Source organism: Bos indicus, chromosome 3 (assembly GCF_029378745.1).
Source record: "Bos indicus isolate NIAB-ARS_2022 breed Sahiwal x Tharparkar chromosome 3, NIAB-ARS_B.indTharparkar_mat_pri_1.0, whole genome shotgun sequence".
Classification (NCBI taxonomy): Eukaryota; Metazoa; Chordata; class Mammalia; order Artiodactyla; family Bovidae; genus Bos; species Bos indicus.
The window spans coordinates 40,672,435-40,700,014 of NC_091762.1; the positions used below are offsets into that span (position 1 = coordinate 40,672,435).

A 27,580-nucleotide genomic window follows, 5' to 3' on the forward strand; every position below is an offset into this window, starting at 1 on the left:
TGAACATTTCCAAATGATTTCCTTTGTGGCCTAACCTAAGCAGAGAAGATTCCTGTTTCTCATAACCAAATAAACTTTAGTAATTAGTACCCAATGAGATACAGCTGGATATGGAGGATAGGTACAATTTCAATATATGGTGGATATTACACATGGTATGTACAAGAGAACATTATTGGGGCAAATCTGAAATAAAACATTTTAAGCATTGTATCACAAGAGGTGGGGTCAGATGACAAGTTTAAAATACAAACTTGATTCACATTGTGTAGGGAATTGAATTCAAGTCTCTCTTTAACATGACTTCTTAGGAGGGCAGAGCACTCATAACACCAAGTTGTTAGACAAGCAAATCCCTAAATGACCATATAAGTGATGATCACAAAACCACAGGGCTTGCCAGGCATTAAGCAAGAAATAGAACTCACAAAATTGAACTAAGTCCCACTCTCTAACCACTAGCACCACTCCCTTCCTACAGTACATTTAATGTGAAATAATTTTTTGGTTTCTTTACATGGTTGTAGTCAACTGAAGTAGAGTGGAAAAAATTAAAACCAGGCCATGAACTAAAAATGCATTTTTTCCTTCCATTTAAGGACCTTGAAATTAAAAAAAATAATAACTTAAAAATTTCATGGAAATTAGAAACCCCAAATGTAGTTTTCTACTACTAGCATCAATCTTCTTTTATACTAGAGCACGTACAAAATTTGCAAAACTTTTTATCTGTACATGAAATTAGACTATTTTTCATCTCTTTGAGAAATGGCAGTTTTTTAGAGAGGGACTGTTAATAAGGAGGTATTTTCTTCAGATGCTCTGGCCAGTCAAACTCTGATAAGGCAAGCTTATGAAAAAGATGAAATTGACTTTTACATTTAAAGTTATATCAGATTATTACTTTACATATTTTTATTTTTCCAGAATAAAGGTAAATTATAATTTTTATAAGAAGAGAATTCAAAGGTAAAGGCAGTTTGGTGTCTAAAGATTCAGTAATTCATGAAAGAGCCTCTTTTTTCCCCTTTCATTTCCTGTTTTTGAACTCCTTCCACTAGCACCATTCAAGCTAAGAGTAATACTGTGCTTCAGCACAAATGGCTGAAAGTGACATTAATTATTTTATTTATTTATTTTTTGTTTGTTTGGGCAGTCTGCCTGCAGACAGTGGGACTTGGCGAGCTGCTTTGCCTTGCAGATGTGCTAACTTTAATTTTTTCTGACAGAGATGATAGCTTTAATGATGCTGATTTAAATTAGAAGATCTGACTCCTGAAATATTAATTGAAAATATTGGTCTGACTCAAGGCTAAGCATTCAAAATAAAGTTCTCTATGGTCATATAGTTATCATATTTTGAATACTTAGGTAAAAAACGAATGACTAAGTACCTATTTAAAATTTTAACAGGATACCAACATACCAACAAAATTCATTTCAGTGTTCTAAAAGACCATTCTAGTTTAAAGTGCTCCTCATTACATATGGCTGCTTTTGTTCTTAAAGTGTGTATCATGTGTCTATAAGTATGATTATGCCAATACTAAATAAGATCAAGAGTTTCATTAATAGAAAACTGCAATGAATTCACTTTTTGGAAAATAATGAAGCCATTTCAAACTAAATATTTTCATCCCCAAAGGATTAGGATAGAACAAAAAGACTTTTGATTAAAAAATAAAGGGTATGGAATTTAATAATCATAAATAGTAATAAAAGGTTGTTCTAGAGTATGGCTCCTGATTTCCCAGAGTTCATGCCCAGAGTAATTTACTTTGGTGTTTCAAACTCCACATTCTTTTCCTCACCTCAGACCAGCTGAGCGTTCAGACCTTTGAATTCCTCTTTCATAATTTCAGCTCTTCATGGTGTTTTGAAATGCATATTTTCCAGAAATAGAATATTAGTCACAAAGAAAGGAGTCAGTTTGGTTTCACGATCAAATTTTTTCCCCCATATTTAGGTTGTCCTGTAATAACTGATCTCTGAAGCAATAGAATTGGATTTCTAGGCCCACTTCATCCTAGGTGGAATTTTCCATATACTTTTACCTGCTAAGATTCTATAGTTTGGGTAACAATTTCTACATTTTTAATATTGTCTTACCCATTCATAAGGATACATTTAAATTTTAGATTAAATACATTTTCTACTGCAATTTATAATTTTATAATATTTCCTCAATAAGCATTTTTGACAAATATTTTCTGAAAATAATATTAATTTGCCAAAAGGATATCAAGAGACTGTGAACTTATTAGTGGCAAACACTTGTTTTTCCCACTCTTTTTATCTCTAGGAAGTAATTCTATGTGTATGGTAAACTTGCAATCATTAAAATGTGTTGAATGCATGAATAAATAATAATTTTTTTAAGTTTCTATAATGTTTTAAAAATAAACATTTTAGGGAATGTAGCAGTTGCCTATCACTATTCTGGCTGCTACTGAAAACATAAAAGAATATAAATTTTCACAGAACATAAAGTTTCTGTGAATAAAAAATCCACATAGCAATAAAATTAATTTTAGTATTGAAAAAGACTCATCATTTTAAATGCTCATTATTGCATATCATTTCACAGAATATCAGATTTTAAAATAATATTGAATATTTTAAAAATTCAGTTAACTTATTTTTATAAATGAGGGACTGAGGATAGATTAGTTAATGGTGTTGCCTGAATTCACTTAAATAACAACATACATTGGTGAAGTTGATTTAGAATTGAAATCTCTTTAAAACCATGTTAGTGAACTGTCAAAAATGGAAAAAATTCTTCCCTTTCATACAATCTAGCAAAGCAAATATAAAATTTAGGACACAAACACACATTTATAAGAAAATAAATTCCTCAATTAAATTGCAATTTCCTACTGACTGTATAAGAACAAAAACTTCAAAAAAAATATAGGTACTTTTAACTAAATTATATTCTCCTCATGTCTGTAAATCAAACTTGCCAAAGTAAATATGAAAGAAAGCACCTTTATTCTTTAGTCTCATTAAAGCTTATATTACCTTATGTAAAATAGATAGCCAATGGGAATTTGCTATATGGCTCAGGAAACTCAAACAGGGGCTCTGTATCAACCTAAAGGGATGGGATGGGGAGGGAGGTTCAAAAGGGAGGGGATATATGCATACCTATGGCTGATTCATGCTGAGGTTTGATAGAAAACATCAAAATTCTGTAAAGCAATTATCCTTCAATAAAAAATTAAATAAATTTAAATACACAACAAAAAAAAGTTAATTTTGATATTGGTGGATCCAGCTATAGATGTACTACACATGCATGAGTACACACTATATCCTCTTACTGGTCTCCAGCACAGATTACAGCTTGCTTTCATTTCTTCATCAAATATTAGCAAAAGGAATGGGAGAAATCCATAATATCACTTAACACAGGTTAAGGTTTTCCCTAAATAGGAGGGCAAAAGGAGAATGGGGTGGCAGAAGATGAGATGGTTAGATAGCATCACCTACTCAATGGACATAAATTTGAGCAAACTCTGGAAATCAGTGGAGGACAGAGGACCCTGGCATGCTGTAGCCCAAGGCATTGCAGAATCGAACACAACTTAGCGACTAAACAACAAAGTTAGGAAGTATTGATATCATTTATTAACCTGGATATATATTTTGACCTGAGGGCTTCCTAGACTGCTCAGTGGTAAAGATCTACTTACCAATGCAGGAGACTCAGGAGATGTGGGTTGTATCCTGGGTCAAGAAGATCCCCTGGAGGAGGACATGGCAACGCACTCCAGTATTCTTACCTGGGAAATCCCATGGACAGAAGAGCCTGGCGGCCTACAGTCCATGGGGTTTCAAAGAGTCAGTTACAACTGAGCACACACACACAATCAGAAACAAACACAAGTACTACCCTTTTCCTTGCAAGTACAGTGGAAAGCTAAAACCACTGTACAGTATCTTTGGAGTGGATAGGGTAAATGGTGGGTGGGACACTTAATCTAGTCAATCCAGCCTTAACCTCTTCTGAAGTTTCTTGTATTCTCAGGCCTGTGACTTTCCTCCTATCTAGCTTATTTTCCTGCACTGGAGACCATCTGTTTGCCTGCTATGTTCTATGGAATACTGGGTTTTGCAAATCAAAGGTGCACAAAAGACATCCTTGTTGTTTTAAAGTTCTGGAACCAGTATCTGCCTGCCATAATGTTGCTGAGTCCTCCACAAATTCTTATTTCAGATGTCAACACCAACCCTACTTTGTACCCAACAGACAGACATGGAGGACCTCCTGCTTCATTTCTGTGGATTTATTAAGGAGACTAAATTAATTCTGTGTCTAATCTCCTTCAATCTAAATTATGTCCAGGGGGCCCTGCCTTTCAAAACTAAACTTGATCTTTGATAGTATTCCTATTCAGTTGCCCCTGCAGTTATTCTAAAACTCATTTAAAATTACATTTTTACTGAAAACAAAATAAATATTTATTTATTATAGAAAAAACTTCACATAATAAAACAAAAATCACTTATAATCACTTTTTGGTTTCTGTGCAGTTCTTGCAACCAGGGAGCCTTTATGATAGTGGGACGACATGAACATAGATATGGATGTACATATTGGCTTACCTGGTGGCTCAGTGGCAAAGAATCCACCTGCAATGTAGGAGACGTGGGTTTGATCCCCTGGGTGGGGAAGATCCCCTGGAGAAGGAAATGGCAACCCACTGCAGAATTCTTGCCTGAGAAATCCCATGGACAGAGGAGCCTGGGGGGCTACACATTCCACAGGGTCCCAAAGAGTTGGACATGACTTAGCAAATCAACAACCACAAAAACAAATTACATGCACTCATTAAGTAAATTACTTTAGATATATTCTGAGCTATATATTTGAATGCCAATATGACTGCATGGAAAACACAAGCTGATATTGCAGTCCATTTCAGCAGAAAGGTCTCCTGAGTACCTGGATTCTGTTCTATTATAAAAGTCTTTGAAGAAACTTGTCAAAAATTTGGAATGACAGTACTTGGCTATTCCAGTGGAAAGATCATTTTCACTTCTAAGAAATGCGGCACAAATTGTTCTTTTTCCATATGTTACAATATTCAGTATTATCACACCTAAAGACATTCCATGGACAGATTTAAAAAACACAAACACTTTTGTTGAGACTATCCAAAATGTAGACATTATCTTTGAGAAAATAATCATCTTTATAATCTTTAAATAATCTCATGTGAACAACTTGATCTTTTAAATCTGTAATTTTCATGATGCTCACTATTTCTGTGTGTGTGTGTCTAAGAGAAAGAGAAAAGAGTTGATTTTGTTGATGCTTTTCTAATACATAGATAAGTAAAACAACATTTTTACTCTGAACATGTAAGCTAAACATATCCTTTCTTCATGAGAGGTTTTTTAAAAGATTATATATTCCTTCCTTTTTTTTGAAGTAAACAGAATTTCATTATGGAAATATCTACAGATAAACTATGTATGAAATAATGAAATATAATATGAAAAATGAAACTTATAAATACAAAATTATGAGCTAAGTGTCAATGACCTTGCTTATGGAGACTTTCAACTCTTTTGCAGACTATTCTTTTTTATTTTTATTATCTTTATAGTATACTATCCTTTGGCAACCCACCCCAGTATTCTTGCCGGGAGAATCCCAGGAATAGAGGAGCCTGGTGGGCTGCCGTCTATGGGGTTGCACAGAGTCGAACACAACTGAAGCAACTTAGCATGCATACATGCATTGAGAAGGAAATGGCAACCCACTCCAGTATTCTTGCCTGGAGAATCCCAGGAACAGAGGAGCCTGGTGGGCTGCCGTCTATGGGGTCGCACAGAGTCGGACACGACTGAAACGACTTAGCATGCATGCATGCATGCATCCTTTACACTGATATTATGTATTTAAATAAAATTTTCATTCTCCCTAACTTCAGTGTTCATTTAGGCACACAATTTGAATGATCTTGTTAAATATTTTTCAAGAAGTCCTTTTTCTAGCTAGTCAAAGTTCTCCTCTCAACTCTCCCTATATATTCCTTATAAATATCTAAATTGGTCTTAATGTTTGTGGATTTATTGTACCCCAAATCTATCCATGTTCTGTATAGTGTGAAACTTTCTCCAAGTTTGCAATGTCTGCGTTTTGCAACTTCAACTCTAGAAAATCATTGTGACAATTGTTAGAGTTGTCTCTTCTCCAGGGAAATAAACTTGGGATCAACTATTATTCTGCACCTCAGAAATATCTTCAAATTTGTGGGAAAACAAAATAACAGACTATCTAGTCATAACATATTTATTTAGTATATAAAGCCCTAAGAAAAAAGGTATTATTTTCCTTGTGTTTTTAAAATTGTTCTTCACTTACTTCATTATTAGTATATATCACTTGCTTTTTGGTTACCTAATTTGTGTTCAAAGCAAAAAGAATACCCAGCTGTGGATGTGACTGGTGATAGAAGCAAGGTCTGATGCTGTAAAGAGCAATATTGCCTAGGAACCTGGAATGTCAGGACCATGAATCAAGGCAAATTGGAAGTGGTCAAACAAGAGTGAATGTCAACATTCTAGGAATCAGCGAACTGAAATGGACTGGAATGGGTGAGTTTAACTCAGATGACCATTATATCTACTACTGCAGGCAGGAATCCCTCAGAAGAAATGGAGTAGCCATCATGGTCAACCAAAGAGTCCGAAATGCAGTACTTGGATGCAATCTCAAAAACGACAGAATGATCTCTGATGTTTCCAAGGCAAACCATTCAATATCACAGTAATCCAAGCCTATGCCCCAACCAGTAACACTGAAGAAGCTGAAGTTGAACGGTTCTATGAAGACCTACAAGATCTTTTAGAACTAACACCCAAAAAAGATGTCCTTTTCATTATAGGGGACTGGAATGCAAAAGTAGGAAGTCAAGAAAGCCTGGAGTAACAGGCAAATTTGACCTTGGAATACAGAATGAAGCAGGGCAAAGACTAATAGAGTTTTGCCAAGAAAATGCACTGGTCATAACAAACACCCTCTTCCAACAACACAAGAGAAGACTCTATACATGGACATCACCAGATGGTCAACACTGAAATCAGATTGATTATATTCTTTGCAGCCAAAGATGGAGAAGCTCTATATAGTCAGCAAAAACAAGACCAGGAGCTGACTGTGGCTCAGACCATGAACTCCTTATTGCCAAATTCAGACTGAAATTGAAGAAAGTAGGGAAAACCACTAGACCATTCAGGTATGACCTAAATCAAATCCCTTATGATTATACAGTGGAAGTGAGGAATAGATTTAAGGGCCTAGATCTGATAGATGGAGTGCCTGATGAACTATGGACTGAGGTTCGTGACATTGTACAGGAGACAGGGATCAAGACCATCCCCATGGAAAAGAAATGCAAAAAAGTAAAATGGCTGTCTGGGGAGGCCTTACAAATAGCTGTGAAAAGAAGAGAAGTGAAAAGCAAAGGAGAAAAGGAAAGATATAAGCATCTGAATTCAGAGTTCCAAAGAATAGCCAGAAGAGATAAGAAAGCCCTCTTCAGCGATCAATGCAAAGAAATAGAGGAAAACAACAGAATGGGAAAGATTAGAGATCTCTTCAAGAAAATCAGAGATACCAAGGGAACATTTCATGCAAAGATGGGCTCGATAAAGGACAGAAATGGTATGGACCTAACAGAAGCAGAAGATATTAAGAAGAGGTGGCAAGAATACACAGAAGAACTGTACAAAAAAGATCTTCACGATCCAGATAATCACGATGGTGTGATCACTGACCTAGAGCCAGACATCCTGGAATGTGAAGTCAAGTGGGCCTTAGAAAGCATCACTACGAACAAAGCTAGTGAAGGTGATGGAATTCCAGTTGAGCTGTTTCAAATCCTGAAGGATGATGCTGTGAAAATGTTGAACTCAATATGCCAGCAAATTTGGAAAACTCAGCAGTGGCCACAGGACTGGAAAAGGTCAGTTTTCATTCCAATCCCAAGGAAAGGCAATGCCAAAGAATGCTCAAACTACTGCACAATTGCACTCATCTTACAAGCTAGTAAAGTAATGCTCAAAATTCTCCAAGCCAGGCTTCAGCAATATGTGAACCGTGAACTTCCTGATGTTCAAGCTGGTTTTAGAAAAGGCAGAGGAACCAGAAATCAAATTGGCAACATCCATTGGATCACGGAAAAAAGCAAGAGAGTTCCAGAAAAACATCTATTTCTGCTTTATTGACTATGCCAAAGCCTTTGACTGTGTGGATCACAATCAACTGTGGAAAATTCTGAAAGAGATGGGAATACCAGACCACCTGACCTGCCTCTTGAGAAATTGGTATGCAGGTCAGGAAGCAACAGTTAGAACTGGACATGGAACAACAGACTGGTTCCAAATAGGAAAAGGAGTACATCAAGGCTGTATATCGTCACCCTGCTTATTTAACTTCTATGCAGAGTACATCATGATAAACGCTGGACTGGACGAAGCGCAAGCTGGAATCAAGATTGCCGGGAGAAATATCAGTAACCTCAGATATGCAGATGACATCATCCTTTAGCAGAGTGTGAAGAGGAACTAAAAAGCCTCTTGATGAAAGTGAAAGAGGAGAGTGAAAAAGTTGGCTTCAAGCTCAACATTCAGAAAACGAAGATCATGGCTTCCGGTCCCACCACTTCATGGGAAATAGATGGGGAAACAGTGGAAACAGTGTCAGACTTTATTTTTCTGGGCTCCAAAATTACTACAGATGGTGATTGCAGCCATGAAATTAAAAGACACTTGCTCCTTGGAAGGAAAGTTATGACCAACCTAGATAGCATATTCAAAAGCAGAGACATTACTTTGCCAACAAAGGTTCGTCTAGTCACGGCTATGGTTTTCCCAGTGGTCATGTATGGATGTGAGAGTTGGACTGTGAAGAAGGCTGAGCGCTGAAGAATTGATGCTTTTGAACTGTGGTGTTGGAGAAGACTCTTGAGAGTCCCTTGGACTGCAAGGAGATCCAACCAGTCCATTCTGAAGATCAGCCCTGGGATTTCTTTGGAAGGAATGATGCTAAAGCTGAAACTCCAGTACTTTGGCCACCTCATGTGAAGAGTTGACTCACTGGAAAAGACCCTGATGCTGGGAGGGATTGAGGGCAGGAGGAGAAGGGGACCACAGAGGATGAGATGGCTGGATGGCATCACTGACTCGATGGACATGAGTCTGGGTGAACTCCAGGAGTTGGTGATGGACAGGGAGGCCTGGCGTGCTGCGATTCATGGGGTTGCAAAGAGTCGGACACGACTGAGCGACTGAACTGAACTGAACTTGTGTTCCTAATTGGAAAATCTAGGCTTATTTTTCCATAAGAGATACACAGATTATGTGCATTTTCCCCTTAATGTGTCACATTCCTGCCTGTGTCACAAACCTGCCAACATTTACCACCACTATTGTTTATCTAATGTTGCTGGTAGTTTTTCTATCTTCCAGATAAGAATAAGCTGTGCATTTTATATCTTAAGAAAATCTAAGAAACTAGATGAATAAATGTTAGAATTCATAAAGCAGTTCTGTTTGACAGAAGTTAATAGCTTCCATTAACCAATAGTAATTGGAAAATAAGAATTGAGAGAAATCCTTACTCACATGGCAATAATTCCTACCACTCCTACACTAATTTGCTTAGGACAGTTATTCTTATTCTTCCTACTCTCCTTCGACTCCCACTTCTTCTCTTAGCACTGTCACCAAGAGCTGGTGCAGTACTAGTACTACTAGCATGTTACTAGGACTTTTCTTACTATTAGACCATGGCAACAATAAACCCCAAGGGTTTATTGATACATTGATAAATAGGAGAGGGCTCTATAAAGATAACAAAACAATACCTGAAAGTCAGGAAAAATAAAACCTAAGTTAAATATATACTATACTCTTGGATTGTAAAAAATGAATTTTTCAAAAAACTTCATACATGCTAAGTTAATTTAAATATTTACAACAATTTTGATCAAACTTAAACAAAATGATCCTGAAATTTATCTGAAAGTAGAGAAGAGTTGTTTTAATTGAAGAAGTATGATGGAGATGTACTTCATGTGCTATTTCAAAGAAGTGTTTATTCATTCACTTGTGAAATATTTAATGAGTTCCTTACTCAGTGATAGACATTCATGACACAGCAGCAGACAGGTAAACTTTATTCCTTCATGAAGCTTGCAATCTGATTGACAATATCAAAAATAGATTAGTCAACACATAAGTGGATGATAATTCCTGATTATAATTTCTGTGAAGTATATTGTAGGAAATGTCATTTTGAGGAAGTGACATTTGAGCAGAAACTCCAAGATACGAATCAGCCAGCCCTTTTTTTGCACAGATGAAGGAACAATATTCCTAGTTCAAGCTACATGACTCAAGCAAATTCTTTAATTTCTCTGTCCTTTTCTTTATCTGAAAAATGGGGACTTTATAGTATATACCTTATAAAAGTGTTAGGAAAATGAGTTATTTTTTGTCAAGTATATAAAACAGTGCCAAAAATACTGTAAATATTCAATAAATGTTGAAAAACTTTTGATAATGCCTGAAACTTCACTAAAAATGAATAGAGATGAACAGAAAATCTAGCCATTTTATATACAATTTATCCTCATTGGCAATGCAGTAATAAGTGGAAGTCATTTGATTTTGTTCATTACACACATTTAAAATCATTCTATTTAAAATAATATAAATGTGTAGATTTACAGAACTAAAACCCAATGACTTTAATTTCAAATATTGTCAGAATGATTCAATGTGCTTAACTTAAAATTTGTATTGTTTAACAAAATTTAATGCTTATAAAGAGACAGTGGAAACCAAAGAAAACCAGTTATTGAAACATGTAGGCAGAAAGCAGGAAATCTGGGTTCCTTTATGAACACTCCCACACAGATTCTCTGCCTGCCACCTTGAAGTTCGTTCAGGCTTTCATGTTCTTATATATAGAAAAAAGCCACAGAGAAACGAACATTTAGAAACTTGTAACATTTCTCAATATAAAATATTTTTGCATAGCTCAAGTCTGAATCTGAATCTGAATTATCAATGAATGGTTTTATGATTCTCCAAAAAGGGTTATGATATGTACATTTGGGGAAGCTATAATAAGTTAATGTTTTCATGGGAGCTGGAAAAATAAATGCCAACATGTTATAAGAAATGCTATCACTTGAGACCTGATTTTTAAATTTTGCCTCTAAAATTTCTAAAATAATGATAATAATAGGAATATAATAGTAATAATTAATATAATACATTCCCCCTAGCAGATGCAATATCTCAGGCATATCAGAAGTTCAAGGGAAAGAAAAACTATGAAACTGGATGACTGCTGCTGGAGGTAATTGACATATGAGAGAAATAAAAGGAAATTTTAAGCATGAGATGATTAGTCACCAACTTTTGAATTGCATTGTTGGAGAAAACTCTTGAGAGTCCCTTGGACTGCAAGGAGATCCACCCAGTCCATCCGAAAGGGAAACAGTCCTCAATATTCATTGGAAGGACTGATGTTGAAGCTGAAACTCCAATACTTTGGCCACCTGGTGCAAAGAGCTGACTCATTTGAAAAGACTCTGATGCTGGGAAAGACTGAGGGAGGGAGGAGAAGGGGACAACAAAGGATGAGGTGGTTGTATGGCATCACCAACTCAATGGACATAAGTTTGTGTAAACTCCAGGAGTTGGTGATGGACAGGGAAGCCTGGCATTCTGCATTCCATGGGGTTGCAAAGAGTTGGACATGACTAAGTGACTGAAATGACTGAACATCTGAATTTATGCTTTTGAGCTGTGGTGTTGGAGGAGACTCTTGAGAGTCCTTTGGACTGCAAGGAGATCAAACCAGTCAATTCTAAAAGAAATCAGTCCTGAATATTCATTGGAAGAACTGATGCTGAAGCTGAAGCTCTAATACTTTGGCCACCTGATGTGAAGAACTGACTCACTGGAAAAGACCCTGATGCTGGGAAAGACTGAAGGCAGGAGAAGAAAGGGGCAAAAGAGGATGAGATGGTTGGATGGCATCACTGATTCAATGGACATGAGTTTGAGCAAGCTCCAGGAGCTGGTGATGGACAGGGAAGCCTGGCTTGCTGCAGTCCATGGGGTCACAGAGTCAGACATGACTGAGCTACTGAACTGAACTGAACTAAACTGAACATCCATGTACAAAATCCAAGAAGCCCCTTCAGCAGTCAACGAAGTTCTTTTATTTTTCAAGTGTATTGCAGAAAAAACTGAGCATCAGGTCCAGTACATAATTGTAATTGATTTCTAGAGGAGGTTGAATGCTCAACCTGGGAAAGTCTGGCACACCACCCTGAGCCCTGATTAGAGAAATGTGAGGTTTGGTGGTATCAGATGAGTATTTCTGACTCAATGTTTCAGAAAATTTTGAATCTTCAGATTCCTCTGAATCCTTTGGGTGTGCAGAATTTTCTCACTCTATTATATTCTGCTTTATCACACCTCTTTTCTGGAAGATGATTCAGAGATCTCTTCTTTAAAGAAACATGCACACTGCTGTGCACCACAGCATAACTCTTAATGACCCAGTCAGGAAGCACTGGCCCTGCTAAAAAAGGAAAGAGATGATACCCTCTTTGAAATGACTGTAGGATCTTGTACAATCAGGAATTTCCATAGTGAAAGAGTACAATGTAATCAACTTGTCACAAAATGGCTGGTTAGTTTCCTTGAAAGATAATTTTGTATTGGATGCTCAACTTTGACCAGACTTTGATTGTATGTCATCAGTGATGGTAATTTTATCTGCATTTTTTTCTGCTTTATTTTCATATAAGAAGTAAGGGCAGGTTCAGGTTTTGATGTCTGGGTCTTCAGGCTCCAGGAATGTCCAGCTCTTGGACATTCATCACAGCCCAGCTGCTGACTCTGGCAGTGGTCATTTGGCTTCTTCGCCAGATCTTCTGCATCAGCTGCTCTGTCATCCTCAGGTACTGGTTCCTCGTCCAGCTCCAGCTGACCCATGTTAACTGGACCTATGCATGGCCTCCATTTCTGTCGTCATAGCCCTTCCATTATTGTACTCCTTGTGCCAACACTTGGATAGCCAATCATAGATGTTGGCTTTTGCCAACTGGTCATTTTCTCTAATTTGGTGCTCCTTTCATTGTGAATGCTCTCTTGGGCACAGTAACATATAGTGCGAAATTCTTTAAACTTCATTCCTATTCAAGTAGCTCCAAATTCTTCAACTGAGGCTTTCTGTAAAACTCACACACAGCATTTTTTTTCCACTACTGATATTCTAAAACCATAAGGACTCCAGGGCACTTGTGCTGCTTGCTATACAGCCTGGATCTACTGAAGATGCCTTTCCTATTCTCCACCCTATCCAAAACTAGCAGTCTTTTGTATCATCCAGGGAGCAGAGCAGAGTAACATTTATGAGTATGAAATATGCTACCTCTGAAACTTTAAGAGGTCTTCTACCAAATGTCATCCTTCTTTTTTTAATGGTGGAAGGTATATGGTACCATACACATATAATTTTATATATATGCTTTACTTTGAATAACTTGTCTAGACATGCAACAGCCAACTGGATCTCAAAAATCTTCACTGAAAGGACAGATCCTGAATCTTCATATGTTTTATCTTCTATCTTCTGTAGCATAGGCGACTTTCTATGGCCTCCAGCATGCGTAACACACTGTGGTCACTCAGTTTAACATGATGTCATCAATATAGAGGACGAGGATGATATTCTGCAGAATGGCCAGATGGTAAAATATTCTCTGACTATATTATGACAGAAGGCAGGAGAGTTATCATATCCTGGAGCTAGGCCATAAATACATACTACTTTCTGTCCCAAATAAATTTGAAGTGTCTAATCCTCTTTCCTGATAGGGATGGAAAGAATGGTTCATCAGATCAAAGAGTGCATACCATATACCTGAGACCATGTTAATTTGCTGTCATAAAAATGTCACATCTGAAAGAGGAGCTGTAGGAATGGGCAAATTTATACCCTCCTCCAGGATCTGATTACTCCTTCACGTCTTTAAGGATGGCTCAAAAATCTGCCACCACATCACTTCTGTTGCTGTGATATAATGTTTTTATTTTACAATCTTGATTGGGAGAGGGTTAGTTTTAGAGCCTTTGACTTCACTTTTTCCTATTATAATAGCTCTTATACCACAAGTGCAGATAAAATAATTGCCACTGATGATATCCAATCAAAATTCTGGAGCACTATACCAAGGTCATAGGATAAAAATCTCTGGCACTGACTAAGCCCCACAGCAATTGTTACCATGAGCCTCCAGATCTAAGCTGGCCAGTTCTCTGACCTCCATACTAGGTCAAATACCTAATATATTACCCTACAGCATCCTAATCAATCACCAAATGCCAGCATTCCAATAGAAATTTTCTCTGTCTTGAGGCTATAAATATTGATTGCTAGCCTGTGAAAGGGTTTGGCTCTCTGCAGCTGGCCTGCTGTTCTAACAGTGTCTCTCAGTCTAATAAACATTATTCTCCTCTCATTCTGTCTCATGTCTGGAAATTCCTTTCCAACCCATGCACCAGTGAAGTTGCAACCAGTGAAGTTGTTCAGTCATGTCCGACTCTTTGCGACCCCATGGACTGTAGCCTACCAGGCTCCTCCATCTATGGAGTTTTCTAGGCAAAAGTACTGAAGTGGGTTGCCATTTCATTCCCCAGGGGATCTTCCCTAGCCAGGGACTGAACCCAGGTCTCCTGCCTTAGACAGATGTTTTACCATCTGTGCCACCAGGGAAGCCCACACAGACCCACAACAAAAAGCATGGTCAATGTTGAGCCTCCAAGCTCACTTCAGATCAGATCAGATCAGATCAGTCACTCAGTCGTGTCCGACTCTTTGCGACCCCATGAATCGCAGCACACCAGGCCTCCCTGTCCCTCACCAACTCCCGGAGTTCACTCAGACTCACGTCCATCGAGTCAGTAATGCCATCCAGCCATCTCATCCTCTGGCCTCCCCTTTTCCTCCTGCCCCCAATCCCTCCCAGCATCAGAGTCTTTTCCAATGAGTCAACTCTTTACATGAGGTGGCCAAAGTACTGGAGTTTCAGCTTTAGCATCATTCCTTCCAAAGAAATCCCAGGACTGATCTCCTTCAGAATGGACTGGTTGGATCTCCTTGCAGTCCAAGGGACTCTCAAGAGTCTTCGCCAACACCACAGTTCAAAAGCATCAATTCTTCGGCGCTCAGCCTTCTTCACAGTCCAACTCTCACATCCATACATGACCACAGGAAAAACCATAGCCTTGACTAGACGAACCTTTGTTGGCAAAGTAATGTCTCTGCTTTTGAATATGCTATCTAGGTTGGTCATAACTTTCCTTCCAAGGAGTAAGTGTCTTTTAATTTCATGGCTGCAGTCACCATCTGTAGTGATTTTGGAGCCCAGAAAAATAAAGTCTGACACTGTTTCCACTGTTTCCCCATCTATCAAGCTAATATTGTACCCATTTCACTCTGGGAGTGGCAATGATTTATCGTGATTGTATTAAATCATGACCATAGGTATATTATCTCTTTCTTACCTACATGGCCGTGACCAGTTGATGCAATGCTTGATCTGCCAGCAGAGTGTATATAACATTACATCAGACCAAGAAATTCACTTTCAATCAGCAAAGGAAGTTTAGCAATGAATGCATGTTAATGGGATACATGAGTTATATCATGTTGCATTACTCAGAAGTTGCTGGCTTGAGAGAGTGATGGGATAGATAGTTTTTTGAAGATAATGACCAAGGCACCAACTTAGAGATGCTACTTTGTATGGATTAATCATCATCTTTAAGAATACATTATACACACTAAGTCAACAACTAGTATATAATTCTGTGTCACCAGTAGATAGAATACTTGGGTATGGAATGGAAACTAAGGGCAAAAGTAGAAGTAGTTCCACTTACCATTACATTCCAGTTACCACTTACCATATAGGAACCAACCTGGGGAATTTGTGCTTCCTGGCCCTGAACCCTGGGATTAGACACCCTAGTTCCCAGATAGGCACTGCTTCCAACAAGGGTCACAGCAAAAGTCCCATAAACTAAACTACAGCTGCTTCCCTGTCACTTCTGTCTCTTCCTTCTAAGATACCAGAGTCAAGAAAAGGGTTACCACTTTGTCGGAGGTAAATTGATTCTGCTTGTTAAGGTTGCATTGCTGCTATGAAATGGGGAAGGGAATACATTTGGCATCAGGTGATCTACTAAGCATGGTGACAATATACACCCTTGACATACTCCTTTTCCTATTTGGAACCAGTCTGTTGTTCCATGTCCAGTTCTAACTGTTGCTTCCTGACCTGCATACAGATTTCTCAAGAGGCAGGTCAGATGGTCTGGTACTCCCATCTCTTTCAGAATTTTCCACAGTTTATAGTGGTCTACACAGTCAAAGGCTTTGGCATAGTCAATAAAGCAGAAATAGATGTTTTTCTGGAACTCTCTTGCTTTTTCGATTATCCAGTGGATGTTGGCAATTTGGTCTCTGGTTCCACTGCCTTTTCTAAAACCAGCTTGAAAATCTGGAAATTCGTGGTGCACATATTGTTGAAGCCTGGCTTGGAGAATTTTGAGCATTACTTTACTAGCATGTGAGATGAGTGCAATTGTGCAGTAGTTTGAGCATTCTTTGGCATTGCCTTTCTTAGGGATTGGAATGAAAAATGACCTTTTCCAGTCCTGTGGCCACTGCTGAGTTTTCCAAATGTGCTGGCATATTGAGTGCAGCACTTTCACAGCATCATCTTTCAGGATTTGAAATAGCTCAACTGGAATTCCATCACCTCCACCAGCTTTGTTTGTAGTGATGCTTCCTAGGCCCACTTGACTTTGGAATCCAGGATGTCTGGCTCTAGGTGAGTGATTACACTCTTGAGAAATCTGTATGCAGGAAGCAACAGTTAGAACTGGACATGGAACAACAGACTGGTTCCAAATAGGAAAAGGAGTATGTCAAGGCTGTATATTGTCACCCTGCTTATTTAACTTATATGCAGAGTACATCATGAGAAACACTGGGCTGGATGAAGCAGAAGCTGGAATCAAGACTGCCGGGAGAAATATCAATAACCTCAGATATGCAGATGACACCACCCTTATGGCAGAAAATGAAGAAGAACTAAAGAGCTTCTTGATGAAAGTGAAAGAGGAAAGTGAAAAGTTTGGCTTAATGCTCAACATTCAGAAAACAAAGATCATGGCGTTCAGTCCCATGACTTCATGGCAAATAGATGGAGAAACAGTGGAAACAATGGCAGAATTTATTTTGGGGGACTCCAAAATCACTGCAGATGGTGACTGCAGCCAAGAAATTAAAGACACTTCCTCCCTGGAAGAAAAGCTATGACTAACCTACAGAGCATATTAAAAAGCAGAGATGTTACTTTGTCAACAAAGGTCCATCTAATCAAGGCTATGGTTTTTCCAGTGGTCATGTATGGATGTGAGAGTTGGACTATAAAGAAAGCTGAGCACAGAAGAATTGATGCTCTTGAACTGTGGCGTTGGAGAAGACTCTTGAGAGTCCCTTGGACTGCAAGGAGATCCAACCAGTCCATCCTAAAGGAGATCAGTCCTGGGTGTTCATCGGAAGGACTGATGTTGAAGCTGAAACTCTAGTACTTTGGCCACCTGATGTAAAGAGCTGACTCATTGGAAAAGACCCTGATGCTGGGAAAGATTGAGGGCAGGAGAAGGGGATGGCAGAGGATGAGTTGGTTAGATTGCATCACCGACTCAATGGACATGAGTTTGGTTAAAGTCTGGAGTTGGTGATGGACAGGGAGGCCTGGCGTGCTGCAGTTCATGGGGTCACAATGAGTCGGACACGACTGAGTGACTGAACTGAACTGAACTGATCTACAGCAGACTCTTGGCTCCTTTTTGCTCTGTCTTTGCTATAAATAGATAAGCATATCAACCATGCCTAAGACAGTCATGATACTAATGGGTTAGAACCCATAGGGATGAGTGTGGATTACAACACCAGGTAAACCATCTAATCTAGAAAATGGGTAATAAATAAAGAAAAATATGAGTTACAACCTAAAAAGACCAACTGCAGCACAGTAGTTTTCCCTAATAAAACATAGTGGTTAAAATCTCGGAGGAGCTCTTTCTGAAACTTATGTAAAGAAGATACATTCAAGCTGCTCAAGAGATGGGTTGTAGAAGATACTATAGTGTATAACATAGGTAACTTTAGGACGGAGACACTTTCCAAGTTGTGGAGAGTGTTCAGCTGAATAACTGCCTTAGAAATTGAACTTTGCTGAGCCATATTAGTATATATGCATATGTAAACACTATACATATACAAATCTTATATCCATTTATGTATTACATATTAAATATGTAAAAATTAAATTTAAAAAAGAGGTTGAGCTAAATTAAATGCGGAGTAAATCTGATTTTATTATTTAATGATCAATTTCCTTCTTATGGTATTTTTCCAGCTTTATTGGAGGTATAATTAATATAGAAAAATTTCACATATTTAATATATCCATAACTTCCAAAATAATTCTTGTGTCCTCTTTTTTTATTTTTGTTTTTGTGGTAAGAATACAACATGAGATCTACCCTCTTAACAAGTTTTTAGATGCACAGAATGATGTGCACTAAAGGCAGTAGGTTATCCAGGAGATCTCTGGAACTTATTTGTCTCATATAAGTATAATGTTATCCCCATTGCCCTGTCACTTCAGTTCCTGTCAAGCATCCCCCTGTTCTCTGCTTCTACAGTTTGATCATTTCAGCTACCTCATATAAGTAGAATCATGCAGTATTTGTCCTATGACTTCTTTCACTTGCCATAATGTCTTTTAGATTCACTAATGTTGTCCAAATATAGGGTTTCTTTCCTTTTCTTTAAAATACTGAATTATATTCTGCTGTATGTATACATCACATTTTCTTCATTCATCTGTCAATGGACATTTGAGTTGTTTCTACATCTGAGCTATTGTGAGTAATGTTGCAATAAAAATGAGAGTGCAGGGATCTTTTTTGAAATATTGATTTGAAGTCCTTCAGATATATACTAAGAAGAAACATTGCTAGATCATATGGTAGTTTTATTTTTAATCTTTTGAGGAAACTCCATACTATTTTCTATAGTGGCCAAAACATTTTACATTCTCACCAGCATGTGGTTACAGAAATATCAGTAACCACAGATATGTAGATAATACCACTTTAATGGCAGAAAGTGAAAAGGAACTAAAAAGAGCCTGTTGATGAAAGTGAAAGAGGAGAGTGAAAACTTGACTTAAAACTCAATATTCAAAAAACTATGATCATAGTATCTAGTCATATCACTTCATGGCAAATAGCTGGGGGAAATGTGGAAACAGTGTCATATTTCATTTTGTTGGGCTCTAAAATCAATGCAGATGGTGACTGCAACCACGAAATTAAAAGATACTTGCTCCTTGGGAGAACAGCTATGTCAAACCTAGACAGTGTTTTAAAAAAGCAGAGACATCACTTTGCCGACAAAGGTCTGTCTAGTCAAAGGTAGGATTTTTCCGGTGGTCGTGTGTGGATTTGAGAGTTGGACCATAAAGAAAGCTGAGCACTGAAGAATTGATGTTTTGGAACTGTAGTGCTGGAGAAGATCTTGAGAGTCCCGTAGACTTCAAGGAGATCAAACCAGTCAATCCTAAAGGAAATAAATCCTGAATATTCATTGGAAGGACTGATGATGAAGCTCAAGCTGCAACACTTTGTCCACCTGATATGAAGAGCTCATTGGAAAAGACCCTGATGCTGGGAAAAATTGAGGGCAAGAGGAAAAGGGGACAACAAGGATGAGATGGTTGGATGGTATCACTGATTCAATGGACATGAGTTTAAGCAAGCTCTGGGAGATAGTGATGGATAGAGAAGCCTGGGGTGCCACAGTTCACAGAATTGCAAAGAGTTGGGCACTATGTAGTGACTGAACAACAGTTTATTAGTGATGTTGAGCACCTTTTGATATACCCGCTGGCTATTGTATATATTCTTTGAGGAAATGTCCATTCAAGGCCTTTGTCAAGTTTTAAATCAAGATATTTGTGTTTTTTGCCATTGAGTTGTAGGAGTTCCATATATGCACTGGAAATCAATTTCTTTTCAGACATACAATTTGAAAATATTTCTTCCTGCTTTGTAGGCCCTGGTGATTCTTAGCATGAATCCAACACACCCTCAGGAATAACCTTAAGGAAATTTGGGGAAAAAAACGTTTATTACTTACAAGTTCTGGAAATTACGTGCCACACTTTGGGCCACACAGCAAGGTCACAGGTAGAGAGAAAGGGAGAGAGAATGCATAAACTCGAGATTCTGCTTCTGTTTGCAGTCAAGAGTGGGGGCCTAGGGTTTCATGGGATTACTATTGATAAATTTAAAATATAAGAATGAGAATTCAAAGTGCAGGACGAAAAAAGAAAAATAGCCCAAATGGCTAGTTATCTAAACCAAACAGTATATTGGGGGGAAAAGAAAAAGGCCTTACATGGTGTTCAGCCTGGCTTTTTAACTAGTTGTGTGGCTGGAAATGTGTTTATTCAATATAACTGTCATAGAAGTACCTCTTTGAAGTGGATGCCTCTGCAATCAAAGCTGAAGTCAGGCATTTTCATTAAAGCAAAGAAAATTCAATTGTCAGGGCTTACACTAAAATTCTCTTGACTGTGTCCTTGGTTGTGCAGAAGTCTTTTTTAGTAACTTAGTTCCATTGTCTACTTTTGCTTTTGATGCCTGTACTTTAAGTGTTATATCCATGAAATCATTGTAAAAAATCAATGTCATGCAGTTTTCCCATACATTTTCTTCTAGAAGTTTTATAGTTTCATCTTTTACATTTAAATTTTCATACTCTATTTTGAGCTGATTTTGCATGGGGATATAGTTTCCCAAGAACATTTGTTAAAGAGATTATCCTTTTCTTGTATATTCTATGCATTCTTGTGGAAGAAGAGTTTTCCACATATGCACCCATTTATTTCTGAGCTCTCTATCATTGGTCTATGTGTTTGTCTTTATGTCAGTACAGTATTATTTTAATTACATAAAACATTCATAATATGTTTTGAAAACAGGAAGCATATATTGCCTCAAATTTTGTTCTTTTTCAAGATCACTTTAGTTTTTTTGGGTCTTTTGCTGTTCTATATGAATTTTAGGTTTGTTTTTTTTCTATTTATGTTAAAGTGCTATTGGAATTTGAAAAAATTCCAATATCTGTAAAAATCTGAAAAACTCCAAAAATCTGTAGATTGTTTTGGATAGTATGGACATCTTAACAGTTTTGCATGTGGATACCTTTTCATTATTTGTGTCTTTTAAAATTTCTCTCATCAACGTATTGTAGTTTTCAGTGTATAAATATTTTGTCTTCTTGGTCAAGTTTATTCCTAAGAATTTGATTATTTTTATGCTATTATAAATAAGATTGTTTTATTAATTTCCTTTCTGATGGTTCATTGTTGTTGTTTAATCACTCAGTTGCGTCTGACTTTTTGTGACCACATGGACGACAGCATGCCAGGCTTCCCTGTCTTTCACTGTCTCCCAGAGTTTGCTCAAATGTCCATCGAGCTGATGATGCCATCCAACCATCTCATCCTCGTCACCCTCTTCTCCTCTTGCCTTTAATTTTTCCCAGCATCAGGGTCTTTTCCAATGAGTTGGATCTTTGTATCAGGTGGCCAAAGTACTGGAGCTTCAGCTTTAGCGTCAGTACTTCCAGTGAATATTAAGGGTTGATTTCCTTTAGGACTGACTGCTTTGATCAAACACAAAATCAGTTGTGTTACTATACATTGACAAAGAAGGTTGAGTGCCAAAGAATTGATGCTTTTGCATTGTGGTACTGGAGAAGACCCTTGAGGGTCCCTTGGACAGAAAGGAGATCCAACCAGTCATATATTTAGGTGCTCCGATGCTGAGTGCATGTGAAAGTGAAGTTGCTCAGTTGTGTCCGACTCTTTGCGACCCTATGGACACTAGGCTCCTCCGTCCGTGGGATTTTCTAGGCAAGAGTACTGGAGGGGTTGCCATTTCCTTCTCCAGGGATTCTTCCCTACCCAGGGATCGAACCCAGGTCTCCTGCATTGTAGACAGACGCTTTACTGTTTGAGCCATCTGTAACTGTTGTATTTTCTTAATGAAATGACTCTATTAGCATTATATAATGATCTTTGTCTCTTGTGATAAAGGGATTTAGGAGTCCTGTGCCAGCAATGGAGATGAAATTCAAATATATATTTTTGTTGTTGTTTTAAGTCATGATATTACATGAGTTACATAAATCATCTTATATTTAGAATAGCGTTTCTTTTAAACCTATATCAACCCAACTTTAAGCTAAGTTAGTTACTCGCTCAGTTGTGTCCAACTCTTTGCGGTTCCATAGGCTGTAGCCCACCAGGCTCTTCTGTCCACGGAATTCTCCAGGCAAGAATACTAGAGTGGGTTGCCATTTCCTCCTCCAGGGGATCTTCCCAACTCAGGAATCACATCTGTGTCTCCTGTATTGCAGGCAGATTCTTAACTGTCTCAGTCACCAGGGAACCTATAAAACTCATTTTTATTTCCCAAACATACTTTATGTTATTGATGTCACTACTTACATATTTTTATATTGTGTATTCATTAACTAGTTCTTGTTGCTAGTTATTCTTAACCATTTTGTTTTTTAACTTTTATACTGGTGTTAAAAGTGATTTTTAGACCACCTTACCTGTCTCCTGAGAAACTTGTATGCTGGTGAAGAAGCAATAGTTGTGGCATGTGAACTCAGTAGTTTCAACTTCTGGGCTCTAGAAGACAAGCTTAATAGCTGTGGTGCACGGGCCTAGTGACATGTGGGATCTTCCCGGACCAGGGATTGAACCCATCTCTCCAGCATTGGCAAGTGGACTCTTCACCACTGTGCCACCAAGGAAGGCTCAAACATAGCTTTTTACTGAGGACTACTCACTACCAGTCACCAGAGTATCTCAAAAATTCATTATAGCAAGCCTGTAGATGCTAAATATATGTTACACATTTAGAAACAAAGATTCAGAATGGTGTGTGACTGACAATCAGTTACATGCGTAGCAAGTCGCAGAGTGAGGATTCAAACTCCCATGAGAGTAGCCTTCATTTACAGAATTGCTATCTATATTTGACTTTTAAGAGCAAATATATTTTGAAATTGCATTGAGTATGGAATAAATGAATTTTGTTATACACATTTTTTGAGAGATAACTTGAATGACACCATGAGCTGGCATAAAAGCCTGACAGTTAAACTCCAAAAGTCTTGAAATAGAAAGAACAAAGTTAATGTTCTTTTCTAGCATATGTTTTCCTTTGTTTAAATAATTTATATATCGTCTTTATTTTATGTGCAGCACTTTATAACTATGGAAATTGATACATTCTTACCTCATGAAGATGTTATGAAGACTAACAACAACAACAAGCATTAAGTATTTTTAATAAAAATGTTTGTATTTTAGTGACAGTAGTATTTTGCTTTCAAAAGTATTCCTTCATAGTAAATCCTGCTTGTTTTGCAATCATTTAAATTCATATATGATTTTCCAGACTTATAGATTAGATTGTGGAATTTTGAACTAAGATCTATTGTTTGTCCAGCATTTGAATGTGTAATAATTTGACCATACTAATACTGGCAGAACATATAATATTGGGAGGATTATTAAACGCTGAGATCTGCAAAACAAATTAAGTTGAAGTTATTCATCACAGATGTTTAATAAATCAGATCTATTTCAACATTTAACCATATTCACCAGCCTTAAATCTTATATTTGGCATTCATTTTGGCAACAAGAAAATGTATAAGACTGTCATATAAAAATAACAAAAATATTGTTTATAATTCAGAAATATGTTTTGTATGAGTCTTCAGATTTTTGAAGCACATGCATTTGATTTCAGAATTAAATGAATTGGTACATATGGCAGAGGCATGAAACAGATTACACATGGTTATCTGGAAATAATATTCATTTTAAATAAAAAATATTGACAAATGCCATTGGGATGGATGACTCTATGTAGACATCATTGAGGTGAAGAAAAGGATTCACTTATTTTGGAAAGTGCACCGATATATGTGGTCAGTTTTATTATTTATATTAAGAAGTAATAAGCATCAAAGGAAAATTATTTACATATTCTCATTTTACTACCAAAATTAAATTTTAAAGTTCATGAAATTGCTATGTGTAGATTTTAAAGAGTAAATAATCCCTATAGATAAGCTAAAATCCTTACCTTCAGCCACCTTATTTTATTAGGAACAGCCAGTGTGAATTAATTAGGAACAGCCAAGACAATTACTACTCGAATGATAGTTGGGACACCATATACAGTGAAACATCATTGGGATATATTCTTGATGTCGTAACTTCCTTTGGCAATGGTATGTAGTTCACTAAAATGTTTAAGATACCATCTTCAACTTCTATTGGTAGAGATGTTGATGTTGTCCTGCAACACTTTGCGGAAAAGTCTTGTGTAATTTCTGCTGACACAGGAGCTTAGTAAATGCCAAATCCATTCAATTAAGAAGAAAAAAGATACAGAGAGTAAAGTATCTTGACAAAGGTCCAACAGATATTTAAGGTTTTACTCTGAATCATTCTGTTCTCTTTTCCTCTCTTGTTATCTTTGGATAATTATGAAAAAGAACCATGATAGTTTTCTGTTAGCAGAACCATGATAGTTTCAGTGAGCATAGCTAACCACAGGATATTTTTAACACAGATGGACATGATTGTACAAGGCAATTGTCCTTGCTGGATTGGGGTTCATTTAGATTTGATTTTACTTTTCTTTTAAACAGCATGGGTCTATCATCTCTGAGTTGACTCCTTCAGCACTCTAACAGACCAAACTTTTCATATAAAGATTTTCTTTCATCATGGATTTGTGTTAAATTTAGATTCCTCTCAAGTTCTGTATGTTATTTCATAACGTGCAGAAAAATATCCAGTCATCACTGTGGGGTAAGTGTGAGCTAGACTGACTATGAAAATAAACTTTTCTATCCCTCTCTCACCCCCAACTTTCTATAATACAGTGGCCCATCTGTGAGGTAAGAGGAACCAACACCACTTTTAAACAGAGACTAATTTTTAGCCACTCGTGTATTAGGAAAAAAACAACTGTAAAATCAATGTCAAAGTGCTTAGTCATTTCTTTCTTAAAATAATTGACCTAAAGTTCAGAAAAGTGCAAGAAAGACAAACCATTAGGCACAGTAAGAGAGGGATTACATTCAACAACGATTTTCTTTTAAATGTATTAAGTATTTCTGATGTGTGCAAGAGTTTCCCACCCCCGTAATAATTTCTCATTCACTAAGTCTAAGTAGATACAATGGCTTTAGTGTGTTTGGAGAGATTGTTCATATATGTATCATCTCTCTCTCTCTCTTATGAATGCCAAATCATTTCAAAGATGATGAAACTTTTCAAAAATCTACTTCTTTCACCTAATTCTGCCCATAGTAATTTAAGTCTTACAATCGAGTCTCTATTATTGTTTCTGTTAGGGACTATTTTTGACAATATTAAGGGAGATTTATCAGCATCACACAATGTTTAATAAAGCTCCATGAACTCTGAAGATTGTCTAGAACATTTATGTTCTCCCACTATGCTACTGGGGCTTCTCTGATAGTTCAGCTGGTAAAGAATCTGCCTGCAATGCAGGAGACCTGGGTTTGATCCCTGGGTTGGGAAGATCCCCAGGAGGACGGCATGGCAACCCACTCCAGTATTCTTGCCTGGAGAATCCCCATAGACAAAGAAGCTTGGTGGGCTACAGTCCACGAGGTCGCAAAGGGTTGGACATGACTGAGCGATTAAGCACAGAACAGCACTATACCACTATGCCCCTAATCAATTATCAAATTATTCTCTCAGTTTCCCAGACAAGCCAATATGGCCAAATGGGCAATCTAAAATACTACTATAAAGAATGTGACTATTTTTTCTCTAAACTGTTTTCATCTTGTTTTTGAAAGACTTGCGATCAGAGCAAATTATACAAACATGAACAAATATCTTCAAATGCCATTTTCCTAAATGTAACAAGATGGGAAATGTAACACAGATACTTGTGCTCCAAATAAAAGACCTATATGTCAGGAAAACTGTCGCATTCCATTATAATTTGAATCTACGTATAAATAGTTGGCAAGGACTGGTTGAAAGATGGTGTAGGAAACAAGTCATTCTCTGTGAAATTGAAGGTAGTGAGGTGGTTCTCTTTCTGCTTCCCTCTGTCTTTTTGCTCTTTTAGCATTACGCTTCCTTCCACTAAATTCATCTCCTGTAAATTCACGGGCAGGTACCTAGGAGACTCCAGACCTGGCTAATAGCTACAGGTTAGAGGGGTAAGATATAATTAATTATTCCTTACTATGAATCCACTATATTTCCTTCCAGGGCATTAATTCAGACTCAGGTTATGCTTCTCTGGGCAGTGGCCAGAGGAATTCAGACCACAGAGTACAGAGAGCATAAAGTAGTAATAACTCTATTCACCCAAACCACTTTGCCTGAAAGGACCCATTCACTGCTGTGAACAGGCCTGAGATGTGACCAGAAGGTGGGACTTCCTAGACTGACTGCATCATTTCTCACCTCCCAGAACAGTATCAGACCATAGAATTCTCTATAAATCAGGAAAGCTATTGAAAAACAGCTTGGAACACCATTTCTACATATTCCTGCAAGCATTAGAACCCTCTCTAGGTCTTGCATTGACTTAGGATTCTGCTAGCTTCACAAATGATGTACTTCCAAACTCTGTATTCATTTTACTATTTTACATTTAAGAGAAGACCTCGAAAATAAGTTTAAAAATATACAAAGAATTGGACAAAAAGAATTCAGGTTTCAAAAAAAAAACTGTTAACTGAAAATTCCAACAGACTTTTCATTTTGTCATTTTGAGAAGATAAAAATAAACTGTTTCTAAAAAAAAAAAAAAAGAGAGAGAGAGAGAAGATGAAGGATAATGAAGATGATAAATTTCAGTATATTTTTCCCTTTATTGTTGTTCAGCCCCCTTAAGGTTCTTAATTTTTAATCCTACATTTCACATTCAAACACTGTATGATATTTAATTATTTTATTAAATTGTGTTAACAACTTGAAAATATTTCTCTGCAGCTGATATAAGGCATCTCAAACATTCTGCCAGCAACATTATCAATGCAAAGTATTTTTTTAACCTATTATCTTTAAGAAGTAAATTTCTTGATGTGGGAATGGTTCTTTGTCACAGAGTGAACAGTCATGTTGAAAGTATTTTTTAGTTGCTTTCCTCATTTGATATGTCTCTTATACACGTCCTTGTACAATTAATTCCATCTTGGACTTCGTATAGTTTCTGAACACCTTCATCTCTTAAACCACATAGTTAGAATATCTTGTTAATCTCATGGGTCATGAGCCATTTTTTGATAACTAGT

General features: G+C 37.2%; 1 pseudogene; it reads right to left on the minus strand.

Moving 5' to 3' along the window:
* Positions 1–13,038, minus strand: part of LOC109556798 (radial spoke head protein 9 homolog pseudogene) — a 54,894-nt pseudogene extending 41,856 nt beyond the window's left edge.
* Positions 13,039–27,580: the final 14,542 nt, after the last annotated feature.